Source organism: Oryctolagus cuniculus, chromosome 6 (genome assembly GCF_051225735.1).
Source record: "Oryctolagus cuniculus isolate XC-2025 breed Fujian yellow rabbit chromosome 6, ASM5122573v1, whole genome shotgun sequence".
Classification (NCBI taxonomy): domain Eukaryota; kingdom Metazoa; phylum Chordata; class Mammalia; order Lagomorpha; family Leporidae; genus Oryctolagus; species Oryctolagus cuniculus.
This window is the reverse complement of record NC_142872.1, coordinates 51,660,892-51,668,889: the sequence shown is the minus strand read 5'-3', so window position 1 is coordinate 51,668,889 and position 7,998 is coordinate 51,660,892. Positions and strand designations below refer to the sequence as shown.

General features: G+C 41.1%; 1 long non-coding RNA gene across 1 annotated transcript in view; it reads right to left on the bottom strand.

The window, feature by feature from the left end:
• Nucleotides 1–472: 472 nt before the first annotated feature.
• The window catches only part of LOC149126139 (uncharacterized), a 28,903-nt gene continuing 21,377 nt past the window's right edge, over nt 473–7,998 (bottom strand). The window contains exons 2-3 of the long non-coding RNA XR_016235467.1: nt 3,662–3,757; nt 473–808 (exon numbers count right to left, since the gene is read on the bottom strand). This is a non-coding gene — a long non-coding RNA (uncharacterized LOC149126139). The remainder of the gene's footprint in view (nt 809–3,661; nt 3,758–7,998) is intronic.

The window sequence follows — 7,998 nt, the reverse complement described above, 5'->3', positions numbered from 1 at the left end:
CTCCTTGGAGGTCTCCCCTCCTCTGAGGTGTTGATCTAATCCCTAAAACATCCTGTTTCTCATTAGGTGTAATGGCTGTTTCCCACAGTTAGTGTCACTGTGATACCTTATTGTTCCCTTATAATTCTGTCATCAGTCTAACCCTGTCATCACCTCCATTTTAAATTCCTCATATTGAAATGCTTTGTACAGTTTCTTTTTGCTTAATTGAATCCAGACTGATGAATCCCATCTCACATACATATTAAAATATTATGTACCATTTTTCTTCATATAATAGCATACTATTGATATAACCTGCTTTATATTATAAGCATATTTATGAATGTATTTCAGAATCACTTTGTATAATGCCATTACAACCTTTCTGTGGTAACTGGAGCCATTCCATCTTCTCACATGATGTTGTTCACTGCTCTAAATTTGTCGAAAGTATACTGGCCTTTTGAGAAAAGTTAATTGCACTGAATTCTACTTAGATTCATTTATTTATTGAGCACCTACTCTGTGACAATATCAAGTGTTTGGGGGACATAATATAAGTAAGACATAGTCTTGCACTAGAGGAATTTGAATTTACTGGAGAGAAAGACACAGCTAAGATTATACAATTGTTTTTTTCCAAGGAATTCCAGTTTTAAATAATCTGTCCTTTTCCCTCAGGTACACGAATTCTCTTAAGTTTTTATTTCTGAAGACAGTGTCATAATAAACTCAAGTCTCTATTCAGTCAGTGTGGCGGAACTTCTTATCCTGCTGCTCATCTTCTTCATGAGAAGAGGGATTCCAGTCACAGTTCATACTGGTTCTGAGGAAGGAAGGAATTAGGAGAGTACAAAAAATTTAATCCATTTACAGATGAAAGAGTCACAGTTTCAGGGACATATAAGGTTTATCAAGCCAGAGAACAAACAGAAACACAATTATACCCAATGCTATACTGGTATTCAGAGAATTATCCAAGCCAAACTCAACCTTGACTCTGGGAATTTTGAATGGACCCCTTTGTGGGACCAGAGGCCTCTTCCTTAGTATCTTGCCAGGATACTTTTCTTGCTGGACATTTTCCTCAGGGATGACAGTCCCACATTTTACTTACATCTGGGAGAGTCCCAGAGTCCAAGAAATAATTTATTCATGGCATTTTCCTTAAGTATGTTTTCTTCGTAAGTTCATAATATATTCAAAAGGACAAAAGAAAGGAACTAAATGATCTTATTGGACTGAAGGCTACTAAAGCACCAACTCATTACTTTAAAATTTGACAATGCAAAGAAAAAAAAGGTCAAGGTAGGTTACACCCTGCTAGAGTAAATTTAAAGGCAACACAAATAGTCATAATGAAAAAAATGTTAATGCATCTGAAAGTCAGAGTGACAGAGAGAGGGAAAGATAAAATGATAAAGAGATCTTCCATCTGCTGGATGCTCCCCAAGCGGCCACAATGGTCAAGGCTGGTCCAGGGGAAAACCAGGGGTTTTGTCTCCTGCATGGATGTCAAGGATGCAGTCACCTGGCATCATCATTTGTTGCTTTCTCAGGAACATTAGCAGGCAGCTAGGTCAGCAGGACACCCGGGACTGGGTGATTTCATCACTGAATTCTACTGAACAGTTAAAGAACCACCAGTACCAACTTTTCTCAAGTTACTCCAAAAAAAGTGAAGAGGTAGGAGCCGGCATTGTGGCACAGAAGGTTAAGCTGCCACCTGTGGTGCCAGTGTCCCATATGAGTGCCTGTTGGAGTCCTGACTGCTCCACATCCAATCCAGCTCCCTGCTAATGTGCCTGAGAAAACAGTAGAAGATGGCCCAAGGACTTGGGCCCCTACCACCCACATGGAAGACCCAGATGGAATTCCAGGCTCCTGGCTTAGGCCTGGCCCAGACATGGCCATTGCAGCCATTTGAGGAGTGAAATCAGCGAATGCAAGATCTCTCCCTCTCCTTTCTTCTCCCTAAAACTATGCTTTTAAAATAAATAAATCTGGTGTGGAAACTGGAGAAGGAAACAAAAAAAAGGAGAAAGTCACACAACAATATCATTGATGAACACAGATACAAAAATCCTCAACAAGATGCTAGAATATTGAATTCAACAATGCATTGTGAGATAAGCATTTCACCTAGTGATTAAGATGCCAGGTTGCAATGCCTGCATCCCATATCGCATTGTCTGAGTTCAAGTCCTAGCTCCGCTCCTGATTCTAGCTTTCTGCTAATGCATACCTTGGGAGGGAACAGGTGATGGCTAGAGCAATTGAGCACATACCATCCAGGTGAGAGACCTGGATTTAATTTTTGGCTCCTCACTTCAGCCTAGATCCATCCACTGTGGGCATCTGGGGAGTGAACTAGCAGATGAGAGAGATCTCTCTCCTTTTTCTTTCTCTCTTATTCCTCCCTCTCTCTTTCTAATTTACTTTCTCTTATGGCCTTCAAGTTAAGTAAATAGGGGCCAGTGTTGTGGCATAACAGGTTAAGCCACCACCTGTAACACTGGTATCCCATGTGGGCGTCGGCTTAAATACCAGTTTCTCTACTTCTGATCCACCTCCCTGATAATGTGCTTGGGAAAGCAGCAGAAGATGGCCAAGTCCTTGGGTTCCTGCACCCATCTGGGAAACCTGGATAAGGCTCCTGGCTTCTTGTTTCAGCTTTGCCTAGCCCTGGCCATTGTGTCTATTTGGGGTGTGAGCAGCAGATGGAAGATCTCTTGCTCACTCTCTCTCCCTCCCCTTCTCTCTCTCTATAATTCTGCTTTCCAAATAAGTAAAAATAAATCTTTAAAAAAAATGAAAAAATAAACATAGCCTTTAAAAGTATAGATGCAGCAAAAGTATTTGATAAAATTCAATATCCCCTTATGATAAAAACTCTGAACAAATCAGGCATAGAAGGAATATAACTCAACATAATAAAGATCATGTATAACAAGCTTACAGCTCATATCATACTAAACAGGAGAAAGCTACAAGTTCTCTCTGTAATACCTGGTACAATACAAAGACGGCCACTTTTACCACTTCCACTCAACACATACTAGAAGTCCCAGATTGAGTGAATAATCAGGCGTAAGAAACAAACAAAAGATGTCTAAATCATAAAGGAGTAAGTTGGAGCCAGCACTGTGGCATAGCAGGTAAGGCTGCCACTTGCCATGCCAGCAGCCCATATGGGCACCAATTTGAGTCTCAGCTGTTCCACTTCCAATCTAGCTCCCTGCTATGGCCTGGGAAAGCAGTGGAAGATGGCCCAAGACCTTGGCCCCTGCACCCACATGGGAGACCCTGAGGAAGCTCCTGGCTTCAAATTGGCTCAGCTTCGGCTGTTGAAGCCATTTGGGGAGTGAACCAGTGGATGGAAGACCGACCTCCCTCCACCCTCTTTCTGCCTCTGCCTCTCTAACTCTGCCTTTCAAATAAATAAATCTAAAAAAAAGAGTATAATTTCTGTATATTTCAATAGCAAGTTATCTGGAAAAGAAATGAAGAAAGCAATCTCATTTCTAATAGCTACCTAAAATTTCTTCCTGGGGCTGGTGCTGTGGTGTAGCTAGAAAAAAATATTTTGAATACGTTCACCCCAAAGAAATAGTGTTTTTTTTTTTTTTAAAGAAATAATGTTCAAAGAAAGACATGCCAGGCCGGCGCCGTGGCTCACTTGGTTAATCCTCTGCCTGCAGCACCGGCATCCCATATGGGCACTGGGTTCTAGTCCCGGCTGCTCCTCTTCCAGTCCAGCTCTCTGCTACTCTACCTGTCAAATAAATTTAAAAACAAAAAAGACAGACATGTTTACTCAGATTTGAACATTACATCATATGTGTGTATGTGTGTGCATTGAAACATCACATGGTATCCCATAAATACAATTTTTCTATGTCAATTAAAATTTTTAAATTTAATCTTAACAGAAGACTCCTCTAGGGATCTGACCAGCCAAAGAGGAAAAACCTAATAATACTGCTATTTGGGATACCCTAATGAGGTAGTAACTGAAGTCACCCTATTGTGACATTCACAGTTGACAATCTCCATTTTCACTTGGTTTCTAGATTTCTGTGTCCTTAAAAATGAGCAGACTTATATGATTCTAACTAAATGACGTTCTGGAAAAGGCAAACCCTGGAGACGGTGAGAAGATCAATGGTTGCCAGGGGCAGGGGGTGGAAGGGATAGATAGATACAGCACAGAGGATTTTAAGGTGGCAAAACCATTCTTTATGAAACTCTAATGGTAGACATATGTCATTAGATATTTGTCAAAACCAGTAGAATGTACAATACCAAGAGGAAATCAAATGGAAAGTAAGGACATTGGGTGATAATGATGTGTCAGTGTAAGGTCAGCAATTGTAACAAATGGAACACTCTGAATCCTGTCAAGAGGCAGGGAAGCCTGGGTGTACGTGGAGGTAAGGGCGTGTGGGAAATCTCTGTACCTTCTGTTCAATTTTGCTGTGAACTTAAAACTGCTCTAAAAGATAAAGTCCAATAATTTTTTAAATGAGCAGTCAAGAATCACCATTCATTTAAGGAAATCTTATAACATTCAAAGAAGAAAACAAGCAACCATACAAACCAAAACCATGCTCACAAATGCAAACACACACACACACACCATGAAGGAACACTACATAGAAAATGAAAACTGCAGGGGCTGGCATTGTGACAAAGGAAAGTCACCACTTGTGATGCTGGCATGGCATATGGATGCTGCTTTGAGTCCTGAATATTCCACTTCTAATCCAGCTCCCTGCTAACGGCCTAGGAAAGCAGCAGAGGATGGCCCAAGTCCTTGAGCCCTGCCAACCACATGGGAGACCCAGAAGAAGCTCCTGGCTTCTTCCTTGCCCAGTCCTGGCTCTCTATTTTTCTGTAACTCTGGCTTTCAAATAAATAAACAAACCTTGAAAGACAGACAGACAGACAGAAAGCAAGAAAGAAATCGATAGGGGGTCGGTGCTGCTCACTGTGTTGTGGGCATCCCATAAGAAAAAAAAAGAAAAAAAAAAAGCACTGTTTAACTATGAAACAAATATAGGACACTTTTAAATTTAACCTTAATAAGTCCTTTAAAAACATGATAGTGGGACCAGCGCTGTGGTCTAATAGGGTAAGCCTTCACCTGTGGTGCCGGCATCCCATATGAGCACCGGTTTGAGTCCTGGCTGCTCTTCTTCCAATACAGCTCTCTGCTTATGGACAGGGAAAGCATTGGAAGATAGCCCAAGTTTTTGGGCCCCTGTTCCCATGTGGGACACCTGGCAGTAGGTCCTTGCACCTGGCTTCAAATCAGCCCAGCAGCCATTATGGTCATTTAGCCCAATCCAACCAGCGGATGGAAGAAGAGCTCTTTCTGTGTCTCTCTCTCTGTGTAACTTTGCCTCTCAAACAAATATTTGAAAAAAAAAAATGGTAGCAAGAATAAAAATCTGAACAGCAGGATTGAAAAACAAAGTTGAGGGAACCTCCCAAACATGAGAGATAAAATACAAAAAAATGGAAAACAAAGTGAAGATAAGAAAATTAGAAATCTAATCAAGAGAAAACTAAAAATGTTTTTAAATTATTTTTCAGAACAAAAGAACAGAAATTTCCAATTGGAAAGGGCCCAAACAAAAAGCACAATGAATAAAAAATACTGAAGGTCTCACTTTTTGCCACAACATAAACTGAGAACAATAAAATTTTTAAAGATTTATTTATTTATTTGAAAAGCAGAGTTACAGGGCCGGCGCCGTGGCTCAATAGGCTAATCCTCCACCTTGCGGCGCCGGCACACCGGGTTCTAGTCCCGGTTGGGGCGCCGGATTCTGTCCCGGTTGCCCCTCTTCCAGGCCAGCTCTCTGCTATGGCCAGGGAGTGCAGTGGAGGATGGCCCAGGTGCTTGGGCCCTGCACCCCATGGGAGACCAGGAAAAGCACCTGGCTCCTGGCTCCTGCCAGGATCAGCGCGGTGCGCCGGCTGCAGCGGCGGCCATTGGAGGGTGAACCAGCGGCAAAAGGAAGACCTTTCTCTCTCTGTCTCTCTCTCACTGTCCACTCTGCCTGTCAAAAAAAAAAAAAAAAAAAAAAAAAAAAAAAAAAAGCAGAGTTACAGAGAGGCAGAGAGAGAAAAAGAGAGAGAGATGTCTTCTATCCACTGGTTCACTTCCCACATGGCCACAATGGCCAGAGCTGCACTGATCTGAAGCCAGGAGCCAGGAGCTTTTTCCAGGTCTTCCATGCAGGTGCGGGGGCCCAAGGACTTGGGCCATCTTCTACTGCTTTCCCAGGCCACAGCAGAGAGCTGGATCAGAAGTGGAGCAGCTGGGACTCGAACTGTGCCCATATGGGATGACAGCACTGCAGGTAGCAGCTTTACCCCTATGCCACCGTGCCAGCCCCCAATAAAATTTATTCAGCAGTGAAGAATTTACTGAAAACATCCTATATATAAATGCCATCACCTAGTAAAAGGAATCAAAGTTCCTTGGACAAATGACTGATACAAGATGAACCTGGAACATCTTGTGCCAGAAAGGATGGAGATACTTTAAAAATTGTTGAAAATGAAAAAAAAATAAAAATAAAAAAAAGAGAACCCAGCCCAACATGGGCTGATCAAATTAAAACAGTGACAGTAATAGATACAAGTCATTGAATAAAACAAAAAGCTCATCTGGTGGTAGAACGCCAACTAATAAAGCAGGTAAACCATGGAATTAGAAAAATCAACATTCAGAACCCATTGAAATAATATGAGATGACAATACTGTGGGCAAAAGGCCAAGAAGAAATAAGGTAATTTACATATTTATATAATCTCAAAACACTGCCAGCAAATTATCAATTACACAGGGAAAAATAATGACTTTACCATGGAGAAATTTGGCAGACATCCCTTAACCTTAACTATGGGATCAAAGTTAACACCACCAATAATGGAACAAATAAATATCATGGCTATCCCAACATGCACTGAAAAGGACAAGACAAGTATGACTTGGTATTCTGCCCAAAATGTGTGACCTAAAACTAATTGTGAAGAAGCCTTTTTTGGATAAAGTCAGAGGGACATTCTACACAGGAATTGGGCCTATATTCTTTTAAAAACTTTTATTTAATGAATATAAACTTCCAAAGTACAGCTTATGGACTACAATGGCTTCCCCCCCATAACGTCCCTCCCACCCGCAACCCTCCCCTTCCATTCACATCAAGATTCATTTTCAATTCTCTTTATATACAGAAGATCAGTTTAGCATACATTAAGTAAAGGTTTCAACAGTTTGCTCCCACACAGAAACATAAAGTGAAAAATACTGTTTGAATACTAGTTATAGCATTAAATCTCAATGTACAGCACACTAAGGACAAAGATCCTATATTCTTAAATAATACTGATACCTAGAAAGATAAAAACAGTAGCTGATGAAAAAATAGAGACTTCATAGATGACAACTAAATGCAACACAAGATCTTAATTGGATCGTTTTTGTTTGCTTGCTTTTTTTAAAGATTTATTTATTTGAAAGTCAGAGTTACACAGAGAGAGGAGATGCAGAGAGAGAGAGAGAGAGAAAGGTCTTCCATCCGATGGTTCACTCTCCAATTGGCCGCAACATCTGGAACTGTGCCGATCTGAAGCCAGGAGCCAGGAGCTTCTTCCAGGTCTCCCATGTGGGTGTAGGGGTCCAAGCACTTTGGCCATCTTCTACTGCTTTCCCAGGCCATAGCAGAGAGCTGGACTGGAAGTGGAGCAGCTAAGACTTGAATCGGCACCTATATGGGATGCCGGAACTTCAGGCCAGGGCGTTAACCTGCTGTGCAACAGTGCCAGCCCCTTAACTGGATCTTAAGCCAAAAGATTAATAATAATAACCCTAAAGAATATTATTGGAAGACTTGTCTAAATTTGATTAGACTATAGTTTAAGTGGGGATGTTATATTTATATTGAATTTCTTGATGTTGATCATTGTATTACAAGAATTACTTTGTTCTCAGTGAAGTCT